The sequence below is a fragment of the Nicotiana tabacum genome, chromosome 22, assembly GCF_000715075.1.
Source record: "Nicotiana tabacum cultivar K326 chromosome 22, ASM71507v2, whole genome shotgun sequence".
NCBI classification, from domain to species: domain Eukaryota; kingdom Viridiplantae; phylum Streptophyta; class Magnoliopsida; order Solanales; family Solanaceae; genus Nicotiana; species Nicotiana tabacum.
In genome coordinates this window covers 189347576-189372026 of record NC_134101.1, presented here as the reverse complement: position 1 = coordinate 189372026, position 24451 = coordinate 189347576, and the positions used below count along the sequence as shown (strand labels likewise).

At 36.7% G+C, this 24451-nt stretch overlaps 1 long non-coding RNA gene across 1 annotated transcript; it reads right to left on the bottom strand.

Moving 5' to 3' along the window:
* Positions 1-6389: 6389 nt before the first annotated feature.
* On the bottom strand, positions 6390-23494 carry LOC142176443 (uncharacterized). The gene is made up of 3 exons (XR_012705065.1): positions 22977-23494; positions 12325-16049; positions 6390-10251 (listed from the first exon to the last, which is right to left on the bottom strand). It is a non-coding gene; the product is annotated as an uncharacterized LOC142176443 (long non-coding RNA).
* Positions 23495-24451: the final 957 nt, after the last annotated feature.

The following is a 24451-nucleotide window of genomic DNA, read 5'->3' as shown; positions in this document are numbered from 1 at the left end:
GTGGGCTCAACCATGGAGACCAGCCCGTGACGGGCTCAGAGGCCCACCAAGACCGGCCCACCCAGGACCGGCCCACCAGGCCCACCAGGCCCGTTAGGACCGCGGGCCCGGTCCGGTCCGGTTCAGGCCCGGCCCACCGAGCAGCATTACTCTGAGATCGATCATAGTAAGCCTTCGATGTGCTCCCTCGAGGGACACACTCTGGGGTCATGCATCACGCTCTGCTTTGGACTCTTGGAGGTTGGGCATGGAGCGGCATGGTGGCTGCAAAATCGAACTCCCCAATTTTGGCCGTATACAAATGTTAAGAGCATAACACAATTTCATGTATTTTGGCACCCATATCACGTTCAGGGTGCCTGAGTATTCTCATTTCGAGTTAAACTGATTTTCCCTACACTCCAAGAGACGACTGGTGTCACGTACTTGGCTATTTCTCCTTGAGGCTTACTATTGTAGAGCAAGGCATATATAGAATGAAACAATTGTTACTGTTTCTTTCATAACTCATAGTCTTCCAAGGATAACTGATGCTAGTGTCTTTATTCTCCGATCATGCCTCCTATGTGTCACATGTCTAAAATGACTCATTTCTTCTGCACCTCGAGATTATGAACATGGTTCCCGCATTATCAATGTGTACTAGTTAACTCTATGTCCCATTTGTCTAATCGATGATGTCATCACAATGATTAATCATGTCAATGCTATTGGTAGTAACCCTCATGTCTCTTAGTATGTAACCTCCTGAAATTCCCCTACTCAGCACATTGATGGATTCTTAAATAATTCTAGCCCAATCTCAAACCTTGTTGTTCCTATTTATAGTAAACCTATGGGGGTTGAGGGTTTAAAAATGTCAAAGAAGAAGCATCATCCCATGGTCAAACATATTGGGTCAGAACTCTCTGTCCATATTCATTCTAGCACATCATAGAATAATGGTTGAAAGCCTCCAAGGGTTTAGTTTGGGCATCCGACATAGAGATTTGGAGTTGTAGGAAGTGAGCAGATTATTCTCAAGATTTTCTCCATCAAGACATTATGTGAAATGTTAATAAAGGTAAAGTAGGTGTAGTGCACATTGGGCCTTGTGGAATCTTGAAAGAAATAAGCCAAACTAGGAGTATGATGTTTCTCCATTATTGTCTTCCGCGCACCCGATGCTTCATGTGTCTTCATCAAAGAGGGTAGTTGGAAGATCTTTTGTCTATTGTTCAGGTGGAAGCTATATAAGGCAAGGTTAATGGATAATCGGCTTGTGAGAGGTACCTAATTGCCATCCTTATTAGATAAGTCTGAAAGTTGGGATTGCCTCCGTCAAAGTACTATGGCTGAGTTACTGAGTCGAGGAGATCGCCACAAAGGCCGAGTGTGTTGTGGAAAGGAAATATTCTCACTTGTTTGTAGATCAAAATGGTTGTAGTTCAAAAGGTACTTTCTATGTGTTATGATTAAAAGGGTGCAGTTCATGTCAAGGAACCACTTCTAATAATGTAGTGCATGTAATGTTGAGATTAGTGCCGCTAATATATATTGTGATGCTTTGTAAAGTTGTGGATGTGTTGTTAAAGTAGTTTTGGTGATTTTCTGGCAGGTGGATAGGCCTATTACAAGGGAAACTCTGCCGAAATTTCTAAAAATTTGGGGAGTTAGCCAAATTTTGGAGCTTTTGGTGTGTGGATAAAGATTTAAGTCACATTGGGTGAATATGGCAAACTTTAACCCTCATTCAAGGACGAATGATCCAGAGCGGGAGAGAATGTAAGGCCCCGATAAAATTTCCTAATGATTTAAGATTTTAAAGTTCGCCAGCGGTATTTGAGGATAACATATTCGAGTATTAAAGGAGACCTATGGGATATAACCACAACATTTTAAAATGAAGATTTATGTTTAAGATGTGTTGGAACATACTAAGGAGTTTTGTGAATGGCAAGAACATACTAAGATGTGTTGGAACATACTAAGGATTTCTCAATTAGCACAAGACCCGAATTCAAACGAATGCCACTCCCAAAATCTAAAGAGTTAGGTGGTGATATACATATACAATTAAATAACTTTGATTCTAGTTTCCAACGCATCAAACCGTTTGTCATTTGGATATTTCTACAAAAAGTTATGGCAATTTTTACAAGACATGTGCCATATGCACTCCCAGATGCGCGACCACGCATATAAGGGGGTTTCTCCCTTGTGTGTGCGGCCAGATGCGCGGTCACTTGCCGAAGTGTGTGGCCCCGCTGTAGGGGCCCTATAAATACCCCTAAGACCGGGTTGTGAGACTAGCTAAGTCATTTTTTTGAGCTAGGGCTTGCTCTATCGAGGGGAATCCGTCCTATACTTCCCGACTGTTGATACCCAATTTTTCCTCAAACTATTTTTAAATTTTCATATATACCTTGAAAATCACTTTTTATAATAAATGGTATTTTTCCATAATTTATCATATTATTATTAATTTATTTTCTAATTTATTAGGTACTTTATATTCAATAATTATTCATGAATTGCATTACAAGTGATTTCAAAGTATTTCTTAGCTCAATATATCATTTTTAATCCTATTAGGATTTAATTATTTCACAAATTATACAATTTGGCATTATTTGGCTATAATTACAATAATTTTACAATTATAGCCTAATTTTACACTTTATGCTATTTTATTCAGTAATCAGTCATTCTATATTTTAAATATTAGAGAATTACCTTAATTTTGCCTATTTAGATTTAATTTCATTTTATCAAATTATTATCTATTTTTATTAATTATTTATCTAATTTTAATTGGGTATTTAACAAATAGCCAATTCTATTTTTTAATTCTAGCCAATTCAAATTAAAACCCCAGGCAAATTTCCTATCTAACCCACCCCGACCCAGAACCTCTTCTAATCGTGGTCGTTGATCTCTAAGATCAACGGTCCACGTTAGTCCTTTCTTTTTTTAATCAAACGACCCCCAAACCCTACCCCCATTCTCTCATTTGCACCGCCTCTGAATCCTTTCCCAAATTCTCTCTAAACTCAACCTAACCCTAATCACCATTACCGGCGAGAACCTCCTTCCTATGGTGTTCTTGTGACTTTTTCGACCACCTCTGGTCTCCTATACTCCATGGCTCTTCGACTTCATGAGTCCTTGACAAGATCTCAAGGAAAGCCAACCTGTTCCGGTTTGAAACTCGTTCATTGGCCTGTCTCCGTCCATTTTTGTTTGTAAGAAAGGATTTCCTCTTGTTTTTCGTTTGAATCCATGAGTTTTAACCGATTTTCTTTATCTCTACATTTTTCCGAAAACCTTAGATTCACTACTATTTGATTCTTCTCAGATCTTTATAGATCTGAGGTGATTCGAGTATTATTAAGTGTTTTCCTTTAAAAATCTCCTGTTTTAACTAACTATTTCGATTTTAGTCGCTCTTTTCTAAACTAGGGTTTTTGAAAATCTTTTTCTTCAAAGCATTTCCTGGTTTTAAGTGTCTAGTCCCATGTGTTTATGTGTTAATTGATTTTGTTGAGTTCTTCCTTAACCCTAACTAGCCTATGCTAAAACCTCCAATTTTTTTAACACTTTGTTTGGATTCTGCACTTGTTCGTGTTATTTGATACATGCCAATGTTCTATGCTTTAATTTGCATGATTACTTCTTCATTTAATTAGAATATCTTGTGATTTTACCCTAGTATGCTTCTATTAGTGTTTCAAATTCGATTCTTTCCTTTTATACTTGGCTTATTTGCTTATTCATGAAAAACCTATATCATTTTCCCTAAATTAGTACTATTTTTAATCCATATTCACTGATTTGCTATGGTAATACCTATATACTAATTTCCGGTTATTTTCCTATTTCTACGACCTTTGATTATTTCTTGCCTTATTTACGATTAAATGTGGTACTTGCTGATTCTTATTGATTATTCCTTTAATTGAACTGTTGTTCATTTACCCTTAATTACCCGCCCCGTACTTAATGTCACGCCCCAAACCTGGGGAGGCGTGGCTGTCACCCGATGTTGCAATGGCCCGAGCGAACCACTCTACAACTTTATTTCTTCATTGTAACTATCATGGGCCAACATGACCACAACGCATGATGTATAACTTGTAAGTGGAAAAACACTGTATCACTAAACCATTTGTCTTAAAACATGAATACATATGGACCGTCAAGGCTTCGGACATATTGTACAAAATGAACCCCTGTCTACAAAGCCTCTAAAATTATTTGACATCAAATGGGACAAGGTACGGCCTAACCATAGGTCTGTAGAAAAACTCTGACACGATGACTCATGGACTCGGTTGCTCTCTGAATGAGGTGGAGTCTGACCGATCCTTCCCTGAATGTCAATCTCATCTACTATGAGGGCTCGTCAAATTGATTATCTATACCTGCAGGCCTGAATGCAGCGACCCCAACAAAGGACGTCAGTACGAATAATGTACTGAGTATGTAAGGCAGAACTGAAACATAACAATAAGTCAACATTAATTAAAGATATATAAGAATCAACCTGAATCTCTGAAGTGCCACCATCCATGCATACTTATCATACTTACATATATAATGTTTCTCTTTGAGACTATTTCTATTATCCATATCGTATGATGCATGACTGCCCAACTGATCAGTGGTAACTGCCCGACCGGGCGTCGCACGGTGGTAAATGAATGACTGCCCAACCGGTGGTAAATAATGATATATATCTTCCCAATCGGTGGTAATTGCCCGACCGTCCGTAGCACGGTGGTAAATGTATAACTGCCCAATCGGCCATAGCACGGTGGTAAATGTGTAACTGCCCAACCGACCGTAGCTCGGTGGTAAATGTGTAACTGCCCAACCAGCCGTAGCACGGTGCTAAATACATGACTGCCCTACCGGTCGTAGATGGGTGGTAAATGCATATGCATGAAGATACATGTATTACTATATCATAAACATTAGCATCTTTATCTAATACCTGAATAGGGAACTAGATACATACTTAGACATGCTTGAATATCACTTTACGGGAATGAATAACATAGACATCCTTAATTGCTAAGAGTAGAAAAACTTATGGAATATCATTACGTTTACGTATCGTTACTTGGATCATGCCAAAAGAAAAGTAGGGATAACCTTAACATACATGGATTAGGGAAAAATCCGTATGATATTTTTGATAAGGATTGCACCGTACTCCCTTAAAATTGCAAAATCCCGTTGTTATTATCTTTGAGAAAGGCTGGACTGTAACAATTGATCATAGACTTATAGTTGGATATTAGTCTTCCGCTCCTCATATTCTTTTCCAATGAGGTTTACAGTTTAGACGTTGTATTCAATTCTCAAACTATGACTTGACAATAACAACCCAGATTTGCCTGATGTTTAGGTAGACCCCTTTAATGAACTTGGTATAGGCTCTTGTAAATGAATATCAGCTAATGAAATGCAATTAGCTTTATTTTGTTGTTTTTCAATTATTACTTTAGAATGACACCTACCTTGTGTGTTGTGATTTGGTACAAGGACATCTAGGTGAACTCTCAGAGATACTTCCATTAAATGTTCTCACTTTCCTCTTGTCTCGGTAATTCCATTAAATCCTACCAAAATTGCTACATTCTTAAAATGTTTTCTAATCTCCTTTGTCCATTGACTCCATTCTATGTTTAACCCTGCAACATCTTACGACAATCTAAACTCTCACATGTCTGGTCAAATATAAACAACTTATGAAGGTAAGAAAACCGATCATGAGGAGCTGAGACTAAAAGGAAAAAGCATTTTGAAGTGCTACAATAGTTCCCAGGAGTCCAAAAGGATTGGTTTATACTCCGTACAATAATTTATTTTTTGACAGAACTTTTTGGATATCATAGAAAACAAAAAAGGGCAGATGGAATATGAGTATTTTCTGCTAGATTATTCACAACACTCAAGACATAGCGTAATAGCCACGTGAACTAAGTAGTGACTAGTCATTCCAGTTACTTACACGTAGATTAATGCCCACACAATTAAAAATTATCTTAAATTATTTAAAATATTACTCACTTTTAATACACTTTATATATTATACTATAATATATTTTACAATCACGGTCATGTAGTAACATACAAAATAAATACATATATTATTATTTCATTAAAATATCCATGTAAAAATACATATATTTTCTCAACTTCTAATTATTCTAATCTCATAAAAAGAGTAAAAATTTCCGTACGTTTAATTCTTAAAATGATAAAATGATAACCTTCTTTTCTTGTGCAAAAATAATTTCTATCTTTACAATAAAGATAATCTCATAAGCTTTTTCGTATTTTTTGTATAATTTAAAGCATATTCGAAGATAGTAATATTAATAACTATATAAAATTATATTTTTCAAACTTTTTTTTTCTACAATAAATGTTTCACTCAAAATAAATACCATATCAACATGTATCTAATGGTATCAATAGTTGTAAACTTATAGGGTCTCATAATAATAATGTCTTAAACCCTCTATAACCTCCTAATAGACATAATTCCTTCGAACTTATGTGAATTTACTACGGCACATCCTAATGCCAAGTTACATGATGTAACATTTTGTTTCTAGGAAAGCTCTTAAGCTTGAATTCTTGTCCTCAGCATCGCTAAATTTACTTTTCCTACCAGGGCCTGAAGAACAATAGAACATTAAATTGCTCAAATATCTTGATCCAACCATCTAGATGCAAGTGAATTTTGGATGCATGAGATTGCCAATTTTAACACACAAAATTATTACTAGTCCAAACTTAAAGTATGACAGATTTGGTTATGAGTCGTAATTATCCATATGGACTTGAAACATTTTAGCCCAAGTTTGATAAATTAATTCATGACTTCTTTTATTAATTCAAATCTTTTGATCTACCAAACCTGACCAATTAACACCCTTAACTGCAATACCAAAACAGTAAAACTAGAAACAAACACATTTTTCACAATAGTACGTGAAGCTTAAGATGGTTTTAAGAACTAATAGTTAAGCAAAAATATCATTGAAGGTACAGGATGTAATATCCTTCCTCCTTTAGAAACATTCGTCCTCGAATGTTAACTCCTTGAGATTTCAAAACTTTCGCTATGGTCTCCTCTGTATACTAAACAAAAAACCCGACCTCTATCTGAGTTCTGGACTATTCACAACCTTTTGTACCTGAGTATCTCGTATCTTCTTCACATTTACCTTACTTACCTTTCAATCTTGCATCATATCTTCTGTTTCTTTCATAACTTCCCTTCCACATAAGTAGAAATTACATCTACGCATTAAAGCTCTATTGTGATAGTACCTCTAGTGCATACAAAATTTGGTGGAAACTTTATACACACTTCTTATGACTTAGCTCTATGGCACGATATGGAAACAAAAGAAGTGTAACATTTCCTAAATGCCCTATAGCCTCTCAATTATAAATGTGGCGTGCAACTCACACATAATTGAGACTCTACTAGGCACGGCTTTGTAGACTCCCTAGGACACGACCCGCTCTGATACCACTTTGTCACGCCCCAAACCTGCGTAAGTGTGGCTGGCACCCGATGTCGCACAGGCCCGAGCTAATCACTCTGCAACTTTTTTTCTTCTTTGTAACTATCATGGGTCAACATGGCCACAACTCGTGATGTATAACTTGTAAGTGGAAAAATAATGTATCAATAAACCATTTCTCTTAAAACATGAATACATTTGGGCTGTCAAGGCCTTTGAAAACCCCTGTCTACAAAGCTTCTAAGATTATTTGACATCAAATGGGATAGGATACTGGCCTATCCATAAGTCTGTTGCAAAACTCTGACACGATGACTCATGGAATCGGTTGCTCTCCGAATGAGGTAGAGTCTTATCAATCCTTCTCTGAATGCCAATCTCATCTACTATGAGGGCTCGTCAAACTGATTATCTATACCTGCAGTCATGAATACAGCTTCCCCAACAAAAGGATGTCGGTACGAATAATGTACTGAGTATGTAAGGCAGAACTGAAATATAACAATAAGTCAACATTAATTAAAGACATATAGAATCAACCTGAATCTCTGAAGTGCCACCATCTTTGCATACTTATCATACTTACATATATATTGTTTCTCTTTGAGACTATTTCTATTATCCATATCGTATGATGCATGACTGCCCAACTGATCAGTGGTAACTGCCCGACCGGCCGTCGCACGGTGGTAAATGCATGACTGCCCAACCGATAGTAAATAATGATATATATCTTCCCAACCGGTGGTAACTGCCCGACCGGCCGTAGCACGGTGGTAAATGTACAACTGCCCAACCGGTCGTAGCACGGTGATAAATGTGTAACTGCCCAACCGGATAGCTCGGTAGTGAATATGTAACTTCCCAACCGGCCGTAGCTCGGTGGTAAATGTGTAACTGCCCAACCGACCTTAGCGCGGTGGCAAACACATGACTGCCCGACCGGCCGTAGCTCGGTGGTAAATGCATATGCATGAAGATACATGTATTACTATATTATGAACATTAGCATCTTTATCTAATACCTCAATAGGGAACTAGATACATACTTAGACATGCTTGAATATCACTTTACGGGAATGAATAACATAGACATCCTTAATTGCTAAGAGTAGAAAAACTTATGGAATATCATTACGTTTACGTATCGTTACTTGGATCATGCCAAAAGAAAAGTAGGGATAACCTTAACATACCTGGATAAGGGAAAAATCCGTATGATATTTTTGAGAAGGATCGCACCGTACTCCCTTAGAATTGCAAAATCTCGTTGTTATTATCTTTGAGAAAGACTGCACTGTAACAATTGATCATAGACTTATACAGTTGGATATTAATCTTTAGCTCCTCATATTCTTTTCCAATGAGGTTTACAGTTTAGACGTTGTATTCAATTCTCAAACTATGACTTGACAATAACAATCCAGATTTGCCTAATGTTTAGGTAGACCTCTTTAATGAACTTGGTATAGGCTCTTGTAAATGAATATCAGCTAATGAAATGCATTGAGCTTTTTTTTGTTATTTTTCAATTATTACTTTAGAATGACACCTACCTTGTGTGTTGTGATTTGGTACAAGGACATCTAGGTGAACTCTCACAGATACTTCCATCAAATGTTCTCACTTTCCTCTTGTCTCGGTAATTCCATTAAATCCCACCAAAATTGCTACATTCTTAAAATGTTTTCTAATCTCCTTTGTCCATTGACTTCATTCTATGTTCAACCCTGCAACACTTACGACAATCTAAACTCTCACATGTCTGGTCAAATATAAACAACTTATGAAGGTAAGAAAACCGATCATGAGGAGCTAAGACTAAAATGAAAAAGCATCTTGAAGTGCTACAATGGTTCCCAGGAGTCCAAAAGGATTGGTTTATACTCCGTACAATAATTTATTTTTTGACAGGACTTTTTGGATATCATAGAAAACAAAAAAGGGCAGATGGAATGTAAGTATTTTCTGCTAGATTATTCACAACACTCAAGACAGAGAGTAATAGCGACGTCAACTAAGTAGCGACTAGTCATTCTAGTTACTTACACACGTAGATTAATGCCAACACAATTAAAAATTATCTCAAATTACTTAAAATACTACTCAATTTTAATACAATTTATATATTATACTATAATATATTTTACTATCATGGACATGTCGTACCATACAAAATAAATACATACACTACTATTTCATTAAAATATCCATGTAAAAATACATATATTTTTTCAACTTCTAACTATTCTAATCTCATATAAAGAGTAAGAATTTCGGTACGCTTAATTCTTAAAATGACAAAATGATAACCTACTTTTCTTGTGCAAAAATAATTTCTATCTTTACAATAAAGAAAATCTCATAAGTATTTTCGTATTTTTTGTATAATTTAAAGCATATTCGAAAGTAGTAATATTAATAACTATATATAATCATATTTTTCAATTTTCTTTTTCTACAATAAATGTTCCACTCAAAATAAATACCATATCAACATGTATCTAATGGTATCAATGGTTATAAACTTACAGGGTCTCATAATAATAATGTCTTAAACCCTCTATAACATCCTAATAGACATAATTCCTTCGAACTTATGTGGATTTACTACGGCACATCCTAATGCTAAGGTACATGATGCAACATTTTGTTTCTAGAAAAGCTCTTAAGCTTGAATTCTTGTCCTCAGCATCGCTAAATTTACTTTTCCCACCAGGGCCTGAAGAACAATAGAACATTAAATTGCTCAAATATATTGATCCGACCATCTAGATGCAAGTGAATTTTGGATGCATGAGATAGCCAATTTTAACACAGAAAATTATTACTAGTCCAAACTTAAAGTATGACAGATTTGATTATGAGTCGTAATTATTCATATGGACTTAAAACATTTTAGCCCAAGTTTGATAAATTAATTCATGACTTCTTTTATTAATTCAAATCTTTTGATATACCAAACCCGACCAATTAACACCCTTAACTGCAATACCAAAACAGTAAAACTAGAAACAAACCCAATTTTCACAATAATACGTAAAGCTTAAGATGGTTTTAAGAACTAATAGTTAAGCAGAAATATCATTGAAGGTACAGGATGTAACATCCTTCCTCCTTTAGAAACATTCGTCCTCGAATGTTAACTCCTTGAGATTTTCAACACTTTCGCTAGGGACTCCTCTGTATACTAAATAAAAACCCAACCTCTATCTGAGCTCTGGACTATTCACAACCTTTTGTACCTGAGTATCTCGTATCTTCTTCACATTTACCTTACTTACCTTTTAATCTTGCATCATATCTTCTGTTTCTTTCATAACTTCCCTTCCATATAAGTAGAAATTAAATCTACGCATTAAAGCTCTATTGTGATAGCACCTCTAGTGCATACAAAATTTGGTGGAAACTTTATACACACTTCTTATGACTTAGCTCTATGGCACGATATGGAAACAAAAGAAGTGTAACATTTCCTAAATGCCCTATAGCCTCTCAATTATAAAAGTGGCGCGCAACACACACATAAGTGAGACTCTATTAGGCACGGTTTTGTAGACTCCCTAGGACACAACCCGCTCTGATACCACTTTCTCACGCCCCAAACCTGGGTAAGCGTGGCTGGCACCCGGTGTCGCACTGGCCCGAGCTAACCACTCTGCAACTTTTTTTCTTCTTTGTAACTATCACGGGCCAACATTGCCACAACTCGTGATGTATAACTTGTAAGTGGAAAAAGACTGTATCACTAAACTATTTCTCTTAAAACATGAATACATATGGGCCGTCAAGGCCTTTGAAATACTTTACAAAATGAACCCCGGTCTACAAAGCCTCATAGATTATTTGACATCAAATGAGATAGGATACCGGCCTATCCATAAGTCTGTAGCAAAACTCTGACACGATGACTCATGGACTCGGCTGCTCTCCGAATGAGGTGGAGTCTTACCGATCCTTCCCTGAATGCCAATCTCATCTACTACGAGGGCTCGTCAAACTGATTATCTATACCTGCAGGCATGAATACAGCTTCCCTAACAAAAGGATGTCAGTACGAATAATGTACTGAGTATGTAAGGCAGAACTGAAACGTAACAATAAGTCAACATTAATTTACGACATATAAGAATCAACCTGAATCTCTGATGTGCCACCATCTATGCATACTTATCATACTTACATATATAATGTTTCTCTTTGAGACTATTTCTATTATCCATATCGTATGATGCATGACTGCCCAACTGATCAGTAGTAACTACCCGACCGGCCGTCGCACGGTGGTAAATGCATGACTACCCAACCGGTGGTAAATAATGATATATATCTTCCCAGCCGGTGGTAACTGCCCGACTGGCCGTAGCACGGTGGTAAATGTACAACTGCCCAACTGGCCGTAGCACGGTGATAAATGTGTAACTGCCCAACCGGTCGTAGCTCGGTAGTGAATATGTAACTTCCCAACCGGCCGTAGCTCGGTGGTAAATATGTAACTGCCCAACCGACCGTAGCACGGTGGTAAACACATGACTGCCCGACCGGCCGTAGCTCGGTGGTAAATGCATATGCATGAAGATACATGTATTACTATATTATGAACATTAACATCTTTATCTAATACCTCAATAGGGAACTAGATACATACATAGACATGCTTGAATATCACTTTACGGGAATGAATAATATAGACATCCTTAACTGCTAAGAGTAGAAAAACTTATGGAATATCATTACGTTTAAGTATCGTTACTTGGATCATGCTAAAAGAAAAAAAGGGATATCCTTAACATACCTGAATAAGGGAAAAATCTGTATGATATTTTTGAGAAGAATTGCACCGTAGTCCCTTAGAATTGCAAAATCCCGTTGTTATTATCTTTCAGTAAGACTGCACTGTAACAATTGATCATAGACTTACAGTTGGATATTAATCTTTAGCTCCTCATATTCTTTTCCAATGAGGTTTACAGTTTAGACGTTGTATTCAATTCTCAAACTATGACTTGACAATAACAATCCAGATTTGCCTAATGTTTAGGTAGACCTCTTTAATGAACTTGGTATAGGCTCTTGTAAATGAATATCAGCTAATGAAATGCATTGAGCCTTTATTTTTGTAATTTTTTTCAATTATCACTTTAGAATGACACCTACCTTGTGTGTTGTGATTTGGTACAAGGACATCTAGGTGAACTCTCAGAGATACTTCCATTAAATGTTCTCACTTTCCTCTTGTCTCGGTAATTCCATTAAATCCCACCAAAATTGCTACATTCTTAAAATATTTTCTAATCTCCTTTGTCCATTGACTCCATTCTATGTTCAACACTGCAACACTTACGACAATCTAAACTCTCACATGTCTGGTCAAATATAAACAACTTATGAAGGTAAGAAAACCGATCATGAGGAGCTAAGACTAAAAGAAAAAAAATCTTGAAGTGCTACAATAGTTCCCAGGAGTCCAAAGGATTGGTTTATACTCCGTACAATAATTTATTTTTTGACAGGAATTTTTGTATATTATAGAAAACAAAAAAGGGCAGATGGAATGTAAGTATTTTCTGCTAGATTATTCACAACACTCAAGACATATAGTAATAGCGACGTCAACTAAGTTGCGACTAGTCATTGTAGTTACTTACACGTAGATTAATGCCAACATAATTAAAAATTATCTCAAATTACTTAAAATACTACTCACTTTTAATACAATTTATATATTATACTATAATATATTTTATTATCATAGTCATGTGGCATCATACAAAATAAATACATACACTACTATTTTATTAAAATATCCATGTAAAAATACATATATTTTCTGAACTTCTAATTATTCTAATCTCATAAAAAGAGTAAAATTTTTCGTACGCTTACTTCTTAAAATGATAAAAAGATAACCTTCTTTTCTTGTACAAAAATAATTTCTATCTTTACAACAAAGAAAATCTCATAAGCTTTTTCGTATTTTTTGTATAATTTAAAGCATATTCGAAAGTAATAATATGAATAACTATATAAAATTATATTTTTCAAACTTTTTTTTTTCTACAATAAATGTTCCACTCAAAATAAATACCATATCACCATGTATATAATGGTATCAATGGTTGTAAACTTACAGGGTATTATAATAATAATGTCTTAAACCCTCTATAACCTCCTAATAGACATAATTCCTTCGATCTCATTTGAATTTACTATGGCATATCCTAATGCTAAGATACATGATGGAACATTTTGTTTCTAGGAAAGCTCTTAAGCTTGAATTCTTGTCCTCGAGCATCGCTAAATTTACTTTTCCTACTGGGGTCGGAAGAACAATAGAACATTAAATTGCTAAAATATCTTGATCCAACCATCTAGATGCAAGTGAATTTTGGATGCATGAGATTGCCAATTTTAACACAGAAAATTATTACTAGTTCCAACTTAAAGTATGACAGATTTGGTTATGAGTCATAATAATCCATATGGACTTAAAACATTTTAGCCCAAGTTTGATAAGTTAATTCATGACTTCTTTTATTAATTCAAATCTTTTGATCTACCAAACCCGACCAATTAACACCCTTAACTGCAATACCAAAACAGTAAATCTAGAAACAAACACATTTTTCACAATAGTACGTGAAGCTTAAGATGGTTTTAAGGACTAATAGTAAAGTAGAAATATCATTGAAGGTAAAGGATGTAACACTTAAGTGTTTAATTTTCTTTCCTTAATTATGTGTCATGCTCTTTATCATTAACTGGCGACCTCTTTACTAGAAGAGAACCTTGTTGATTTTGTGCATGATTGATTATGTAATTTTTCCTAATTACTGAATAATTGATTCTTTACGTTATTTTACTCTGTTCTCAACTACTATATATCCTCTCCTCTATTCTCACTTCAAAGAACATGAACAATCAGTTAAAAAAAAACACACACACACACATAAAAGTCTCTTTTCTCTCTCTGCTACTTGTGTTAACTGCTTGTCTAGCCTGCTGAAAGCCAAGGCTAGACTGTAGAACTCTACTTGCTTTACTTTCTGCATTTTGCTTTCTTAACTGGTATGTTCCTAGTTCAATTCTGAACTCAAATCTATGTGCTCCATGTCTGTTAATCGATGTCTCCTTCTGCACTAATTTAATGGCTTATGTATTTAATTGCTCTTCTTGTTTACTGCTTTATTTAGCATGCTTAAGTTTTTCCCTCTCTCTTGTTCAAGTGTGTAATCAACATGTCTTGTTTGATACTCGGCCAGCATGTCTACCTGAGTTCTTGTTTATCTCCCTCAACTAGTATGACGTGTTAGTATCATAGACTCCTAATGTACTTGATTAACACTAAGTGGGATGACTAATTGTGTGTAATAGACTCCTTCCCTCACCATGACTACTCTTCTGCCCTGTTTCTATTTCTTATTGTCTATTACTATTCTAATTTCGAGCTCAATTCCCTTATTAACACTTTGAGGTAGTAGTTTATGTTTTGGAGGACAATCAGTTCCTACTTGTTCTTTGTGCTTGCTGGTCTATATGCTTCTCTTCTCATCCATTTTTCTGTGTTTCTGATTTGACCTTTCTATGTCTCCAACCCCCCTGATCCTTTTCTGTAAAGCTGTTTGTCTTCACTTAGAATCAAGTAATAAATGACTCTGAATCTGAGCACTCTAAGTTGTCTTTTGTGATTGTGTGTTTTCTCCGAATTGCTTCCAAAACTGCTTTCACTCTTAGCATTTTTTCTAAAACTGTGTCTATTCCTGAAAACCTTTTTCACTCCTGAAATTTCTACTTCAACAAGTTCTTTTCAACACTATGACAAGCACTCTCACCTTACTCTTAGACCACTAAGTTTTGCCCTTTCTGTGTGAGCCTTGCCTTGGGACCCTTGAGCTCCCTCTGAACATCGACACACAAAAGCTGGCCTTTCCACACTGCACTTACTCTGTCTTGGCTATGAAATCTGGGTATGAGCACTGTCCGGGATCCCTTAAGGTCCTTAGGGAACTCTGACGCACCCAGATATGAGAAGGGTTATGAAACAATATTAGCACTTAAGGTGATTCATTACATAACTCAGGGAGGAAGTCCTAATCAGGATCTCTATAGTGTAACCTCTTATTTTTCCTTGCTACTTATATAATTCATTTCAATGTTGATCCGTAATAACCTGTTGTAAATAAGTATTGGGGCTGACCAGTTAAAATGGGGAGGGTAGTTATACATAATATCAACATCAATGGGTAGAAACCATGTCTTAGGTTTACATTTCCTATGTGTGCATTAGAATCCATGTGTAAGATCAACCCATTCAAAGCATGTCATGCATTAGATATCATGTTCTTAGGTTTACTGTTTCAACATCTCATTTGTCATCACTTTACCACTTAGAAATCCTGCTTTAGGCTAAATAAGAGCATTAACATGAAACTGTTACTCCCGCACACCTTGAAACCATGCTATATCTCTTTGGTCATTTAGAAACCATGCTTTGGGAATTCTGCATATTCTGCAATCATTCTGCATTTTTCATATGTGCACGTTAGATACCTTGTTTTGGGATCTCGCTCAGTTACACCTTGTTAAACTATCATAAAACAGTCCCATGCTCGATTTAAGTGAAACTGGTCATAATCCTGCATGTCTTTGCAATATTTAGAATAACATGATTTAGGTAAAATAATTTCCAAACTGTTTTGATAATTCTAGTAACTGTTGCATATTATTTTACGCCTAGGCAAGCCTTAGGAAATCAACTTTAAAAAAAAACCAGAATCGTCTTTGTGATTAGCGTTTAGCTGTCAACGTATTAAAATCAGTAGGCAAGTCTGATTCGGACTTCTTTTCTGAGTCATGTAATAAATCTACTTCTATTGTTATCACTTAGATACTATGCTTAGAATCTGAATTCAGACCTTAACTGTGTATGAGTCGTGCTGTTTATGTGTACTGTATGTGAAGGTATATCCCAGCCTTCTCTCTGTTTTATGTGTTTTCCCCCTAAATGTAGTCCTATGTGTTCTTATTTGTCGCCTAGTATTTTACCTTTAAACCTGAGGGTCTGCCTAGAACCCCCTTTTATAGGATAGGAGTCCCAAATTCCTCTAGGACTGATAGGAATGGACGGGTAACAGCATGCAATAGGGGTTGAGACCAACCTTCGCTTTAATTACTTTCACGGGCGGGAAAGGGTAGATGTGGATATGATGACCAGTGCGTTAATACCACATGTGGCCCCTCTTTAAGGAATGTCATACCGGGTATTGCATTGATGTGATCCATATTATAAACAAACCTAGGACACCCCCCCTTTACATTCACAAATGTGCTTAGGTTGTAATTCTTTTAAACTCTTGCTTTTCATTAATTGCTTTTCAAACATTTGTGTTCTTAAACTTAAATCCCCTACTATTTGAGCCATACTTGTTTATTTGCTAATTGTACAAATTCACAAAAACTGTTTGGTCGGGAACCACACTAGTGGATCCTGAGGGGTCCTAACAACTTCCCATTGGGATAATTTCAAGTCCTTACTCTATCTCTGGTTACCAAACGTAGTTTTAAATGAACCCTATAGGTGCCCTAACGCACCTTAAATCGTTTGGTGGCGACTCTTCAAAACTGCAAACCCCCTTTCCCAAAAGGAAAGAGTTGTCCCAACCAAAATGTCATAAATCCGATTTCGCGAGAAAAAGGGGCGCGACACCGACCATAAACCAAGGTAATGTTTTTGGAGTATTTTAGTTGATTATTACTCCTAAACACTTATATCAATAAGGATTAATCTTGAAAATCCATAGATTTCCATTCAAACACCCAAATTGGTCAAGAAAACTAATAGTGGGATTTTCTAGAGCCTCACTACAAGAGGTATGTCTACCATCTTTAACTACTCTATGGTGATTATTTATGTATGAAATATACGTTAGGACGTATGGGATGACGATTGGAGGCTATAAGCGCATCACCTAGGTTGTGTTGGTGTTGTAGAGACTTAAGTTTCTATTTTTAACTATGACCTAAATTGAACATAATAATCCAATTAGAATTATCCCCTATTCATGCGAATTCGAATTCTCACGTAGATCCCATTTTTTTTTTGGTTCTTTAACTTCTTTACTCTCCCATTTCAAGGTTTCTTTTTATGTCCGTTTCTTTCTATTTATACAAAGTTTGAATCTTTTTTTGTCAAAAATTCTTAATTTTCTTTTCTTTGTATTTTTCTTTCGTTTTTATAGATAATTTAGAATCCCTATTGCTATTTTGACACCATTAACACGATTCCAAAATAAATTTAACGCCGTCAACTTCTTGACAATCTTACGGTCGGAAACACCACCGTCGGCATTACCCTTCTCGAAATACTTCACCGCCTTGTTCCTTCCGTCATCTTTCGTTGTTTTCTTTTGCTTCTTCGCTTCGATTTCTCCGTTAATTGAACATTTTCGCTTCTGCACCTTCATTATAAGTGGTGGCCTTAATCTTGATTTTACGGTGAAGTGTATTAAATTGGAGAAAAAGATTTCTTGGTTGGTCTAAATTCCAGAGAAAACACAAAATATTCGAAGTTCGTCGCAATCCATCGACACCGGCCAGATTTTCGTTAACTTCAAGTGGCTGCAATCTTGGTTCTATTGTTTCTCTCTTGTCTTGATATTTCAATAATTTGATATTTTAGCATAATTGTATCTCCATGCCTACCTATTGTGTTCTTCAATCTTTAGTTAGTATTTATCCTGGCATTGTCAAATTAATTGCACTAGTGATAGTTTTGCCTACTTGTTTATATTGTTAACTACTTGTTTACATCTTCAGTTTGAATATTTATTCCAAATATCCCCTAGTAGTTCTGTTCTAGTTTTGCACATTTTTTTGCGACCTCTAGTTATAGATTATAGCCCCCCTTTAGCTCTTGTATTGTGTTTCTTCACCTATTTTTCTATCCTGTAGTTGTGGAATAGTTTCTTTATTTCCTTTGTTTTATTTTTTCACCTATTTTTTGACCTTTACTTGTAGATTATAGTTCCCGTTAGTTCCTTTATTTTATTTCTTCACTTATTTTGCGACCTTTAGTGGTAGATTATATTTCGGTAATTCATTTTATATTTGTCATTTGTTTTCGGGATAGTGCTTGCGTCGTGACTCCTAGATTATAGTGACTTTGGTGAATGATGGTAGGGTAAGGTCTTGTCCTCGGGGGAGTCGGCGCACAAAGGGTAAGAGGCCCAAGGGAGCTATTAGGCTGAGAGTGGGGTTTTGAAACATAGGAACTTTGACTTGAAAATCTGTAGAGTTAGTGAAGATTCTAGAGAAAAGGAAGATTGACATAGCTTGTGTACAAGAGACTAGGTGGGCAAGAGATAAGGCGCGGGATGTGGGAAGTTTCAAACTTTAGCATTCAGGGAGGGTCCCTCGGTGAACTAGTGGTGGAGGTTAGGAGGGTAAATAATAGGCTGATGACTATTAAGCTAGTTGTTAGAGCATTTGCTTGGATTCCAAGAAGGCTTGGATGAGGAAGTTAAGGGGCATTTCTGGGGGGATTTGGATGAGATGGGGCGTGGTATCCCGCATACCGAGAAGCTTTTCATAGGAGGAGATTTCAATGGTCACATTGTAGCGACGTCTGCGGGGCATGATGATGTGCATGAGTGCTTTGGTTTTGGAGATAGAAATTGAGGAGGAACGTCTTTGCTGGACTTTGCTAGAGCGTTTGATTTGGTGATAGCAAACTCGAGTTTTCCGAAGAAGAAGGAGTACTTGGTCGCCTTCCAGAGTTTGGTGGTTGAGACTCAGATTGATTATTTACTATGCAGGAAGTCTGATAGATGTCTTTGCACGGATTGCAAGGTCATCCCGAGTGAGAACCTCTTGACCCTTCATAGGATCCTAGTCATGGACCTTGGGATCACGAGGAAAAGGAGGAATATGGCGATGTATAGCAAACATAGGATCAAGTGGGAAGTCTTGATGGAAGTTAAAGCGCAACAGGTGGGGGTCAAGATAGTGACTATGGGGGCTTGGAGGAGTAGTGGGGACACAAGCGCTGTGTGGACCACGACTGCGCACTGCATTAGGGAAGCTGCGAGAGAGGTATTAGGGGTCTCAAAAGGTTACTCCGGTGGTCATAAGGAAGACTGGTAGTGGAATGGTGCGCTGCAAGGAAAAGTGAAAACCATGAAAGTCAAGTATCTGAAGCTAGTGGAAAGTGTAAATGAGGAGGAGAAGAAGGCAAATAGGGAGAATTATAAATTGGCTAAGAAAGAGGCAAAGCTGGCAGTTACGGCAGCCAAGACTGCAACTATTAGTTGTTTGTATAAGGAACTCGAGGGCCGAGGTGCGGATAAGAGGTTGTTCAAGTTAGCCAAGGCACGAGAAAGAAAGGCGCGTGACTTGGACCAAGTGAAGTACATCAAGGACGAAGAAGGTAGAGTTTTGTTAGATGAGGGGCTTATCCGTCGGAGATGGCAGACCGACTTTCATAGTCTCTTGAATGAGGAGAGGGATAGGAGCTTTGTATTGGGTTATTTGGAACTCTCTAGGAGACGTTGTGACTTTGGGTATTGTAGGCGGATTAGACTTGATGAAGTTGAGATAGCTATGCGTAAGATGAGCAGGGGCAAAACATCTGAGCCGGATGAAATCTCGATTGAGTTTTGGAAGAGTGCGGGCAAGGCAGGCTTGGAGTGGCTCACTATGTTATTTAATGTCTTTTTTATAACGAATAGGATGCATGATGAGTGGGAATGGAGCCTGATGGTTCCTATATACAAGAACAAGGGTGATATCCAAAATTGCAATAACTATCGGGGTATCAAGCTGCTTAGCCATACTATGAAAGTTTGGGAGAGAGTGATAGAGCTAAGGGTGAGGAGGAGTGTGTCTATTTCAGAGAACCAGTTTGGGTTTATGCAGGGGCGTTCAACAACAAAATCCATCCACCTTGATGGGAGATTAATGGAGCAGTACAGGGTGAGAATGAAGGACTTGTATATGACATTCATCGACTTAGAAAAGGCGTGCGATAAAGTTTCGAGAAAGATTTTGTGGAGATATTTGGAGGCTAGAGGTGTACCTATTGCCTACGTTAGGTTGATTAAGGACATATATGATAGAGTAAAGACCCGAGTGAGGATGGTGTGTGGGGAATCAGACCATTTTCCGGTTATGATAGGGTTGCATCAGAGGTCGGCACTCAGCCCTTTTTTGTTTGCTCTGACGATGGACATACTGATGCGCCACATCCAAGGGGAGGACCGTGATGTATGCTATTTGTAGATGATATTGTGTTAACTGACGAGACACGAGATGTTGTGAATGCGCAATTAGAGGTAAGGAGGTAGACCCTAGAATCTAAAGGTTTCAAATTGAGCAGGACCAAGACAAAATACTTGGAGGGTAAGTTCAGCAGCGATACTCGAGGAAGGGAAGGGGAGGTGAGGCTGGACTTGCAGGTCATCCCTAGGAGAGGTAATTTTAAGTACCTTAGGTCTATTATTCAGGGGGATGAGGAGATTGATGAAGATGTGTCACATCGTATTGGGGCGGGATGGAAGAAATGGAGACTCACTTCCGGTGTTTTGTGTGATAAGAAGGTGCCACCGAAACTTAAAGGTAAATTCTACAGAGTCGTGGTCAGACCAACGATGTTGTATGGGGCTAAGTGTTGGCTAGTCAGGCTTGGTTATATTCAAAAGATGAAGGTAGTAGAGATGAGGATGTTGAGATGGATGTGCGGGCTCACAAGTTTAGATATGATCATATATGAGGTTATTTGCGATAAGGTGTGTGTGGACCCTATTGAGGACAGGATGTGGGAAGCGCGACTTAGGCAGTTTGGTCATGTGAGGAGGAGGAGAACATACGCCTCAGTGAAGAGGTGCGAGTCATTTAGATTGGAGGGCCTATAAAGAGGTAGAGGTAGGCCAAAGAAGAGGTGGGGAGAGGTGATTAGGAAAGAGATGACGCAGCTTCAGCTGACAGATGACATGACCCTTGATAGGAAGGTATGGAGGTTGAGGATTAGAGTAGGTAGTCTAGAGTGTTTATAACAGTAGTATTGGCATACAGTCTAGCTTTCTGTTGGTAGTAGGTTTTTATGACTAATTGATATTTTTTTTCACTGTTGCTCACCTTACTATCTTGTTATTTTTATTCTACTTTTATATGGCTTTTTGGTACTGCCCCTTCGTGTCTATTGTCACACCTCCTTTTTCCTACCCCGGAAAGGTATAAGGGAGTTTTTTTTCCAACTTAAAGTGACAATCAAAATGGGATCATTTTATTAAAAGATTCAGAGTCGCCACTTGGGATAATTTTATGGTGTCCCAAGTCACCGATTCAAATCCCAAATCGAGGAAAAGATTGACTCTGTTTTACAGTCTACGAACATAGAGATCCGGGTAAGCAATTCTGTTAACCCGAGAGAAGGCGTTAGGCATTCTCGGATTCCGTGGTTCTAGCACGGTCGCTCAACTGTTATAATTGGCCCATTATCTGATTTTAATACATGTTTTAACCTATGGTACAATTTTAACTTTATATCCGCTTTTATTCAATTATTATTTTTTAGGGAAAGATTCAACGTCATATAAAACACGTCTTGAATCACGTCACATAAATGTACCCGCGGTCTACGACACATTTCATCTAACGTTGTTGAGATTTGGATTTGGGTCACATAAATGCACACCCGAGTTTTAGAATTAAGTTTCTTATCCACGTCAGGGGAACCGTACCCATAGCTACGACAAATTATTTAATTAACGCGTCTACAACAAGGTACGATGTTCATAAGCAGTTTATAAAGGATGGACTATTAATGGGACCTAACAGAAAAACTTTCCATTTTGTTAATTAATCTTCACCAAACCGAATCTCATGAGCCCAAAATATAATGGCACTTTTAATTAGTGCTAAAATACAATGGCTTGTATCCTGCAATCACATAATGACAGAGTTATTTATTTTCATTCTAAAAATTACTATATGGGCCCATAAGAAATTAAATCTCATCGCAAAATTATATTCCAAATATTTCCCTACCTAACATGTACGGATTCAAAAACAAAGTAAAATAACGAAATCAACCAAACCAACCTTTCATTAATTCATTAATCACTCTCACTATTCCGATATACTAAATTAATAACGAAATGACAAAAGACCAAACCCATTCATTATAATATGGACAAAATTTCTCACAGTGAACCATGGAAACACAAGAGATGAGCAAGTATAATTTAAAATAATCATTTAGCATGCTAGTTCAGAATAAACAATGATAGGCATACATCCAAAAGTTTAGCATGAGATTTAATAATAATATTATATCCCAACAACTCAAGACCAGTTCATTTTTCATGTTCCAAATTGAAAAAGGCAGCGATTCAAACATAGCAAATCCTTATACAAATTCAGGTTTCCCTTGAAGCTTTAAAAAGAACATACATGGATTTCCAAGCAGAGACCAAATGAAGATGCCAAATTCTGAAATGAAACCGTGAACTACGAACGGAACTAATGAACGGACGATCTCGTCGGACTCGAACTTGAACCGACGACCGACCTGGACCTCAACCTCAGTTTCCCATTTACCTATTCTTTTTTTCTAGCTACTGTGCGTGTGTTTGTGATCTTTTGAGAAGAAGAGAAGGCTGATTTCCTTTTTTTCTAATGAGAGAATGAGAGCTTTCAAAAATGGGGGTTGCCGCTAGCTTCTAAAATTTGAAGAGGAAGCTCCCTCAAGTTCTGTCTAAATAGGCAGCATAAAATGCACTTCCTATTCACAAATGCCCCTTCCCATTTTATTAATCTCCACTCAAAACCTTTCTAGTGCACTCCTAACCTCACCATTATAGAAACTTCCTAATTAGTTAGGTAAATAACCCTTTTATGAATAGAGCTCGTGAGTTTTTATCTGTATCCTCAAAAATTGTGCTTGGAGAGGAAGCAAAATGTTCAAACCGTGTGGTCCCCACTGTGCAATAATGTGTCCATGAATAGAATTGTACTGTCTGTGATAAGTTTGTTGGAGGAATTATCTAGAAGGGTGACATGGGAAAAGGTGATTGGAAGTTGAGAAAAAAAATGAAATATAAAAAATGAAAATAAAGAAAGAAATATAAAAAACGAAAGCGAGACCACTTCCGTTTTTTTTCTTTTCTTGATTTTACCTTTGCTTTTCCAGTTCTTTGGTGTCATTCTTATCGTTTTTCTTCTTTATTTTTTGTTGTTGTTTTTTTTTCTTGTATTCTAAATATGATTTAAAATATTAGTTTTAGCTAAAAAAATTATAGGGAATAGTTCAAAAGGAAAACAACATAGTTATATTAAAGAAATTTAAATACTACTCAATATATACTAAAACCTACAACTTTAGAACTAAACTAAGTACATATATTTTCGAAAATTTCCTTCTTATATATATATTGGAATATAAAATGTCAACACTATTTTTGCATTATTTTTTTTAATTTTATGAAAAATAAGAAAAACTAAAAGTTACTAGTCAAAATAACAATTTGCTAACATAAAGGAAAATATTTTTTGTAATTTTCATTGTAAAGATAAACTAAAGCAATAAGTCAAAAATAATCAAAATAGCGATACTAGACTTAGACTAAATATTTAAATTCTAAAATATGTAAAATCTTGGGGAGGGTCAAAAATCACACGTCTACAGCTGTCCCTCTTTGACTGGAAACATGAAGAGTTTTTAGACAAAGAACGACGAGATAGATTTTTTGACCCGAACCTTATTTAGAGAGACCAAAAACTAAGAGAAATGAAGAGAATGTGATCGAGCCCTGGTATCTGAGTTGCCTACATATCCTTGGCAATAAAGGAATCCTTTGTTACCTTAAACTGTTTTCCCTTGAAACCTGAACTGTCTTCCTTTGGCCATTGTTGCCTTCCCTCTGTTC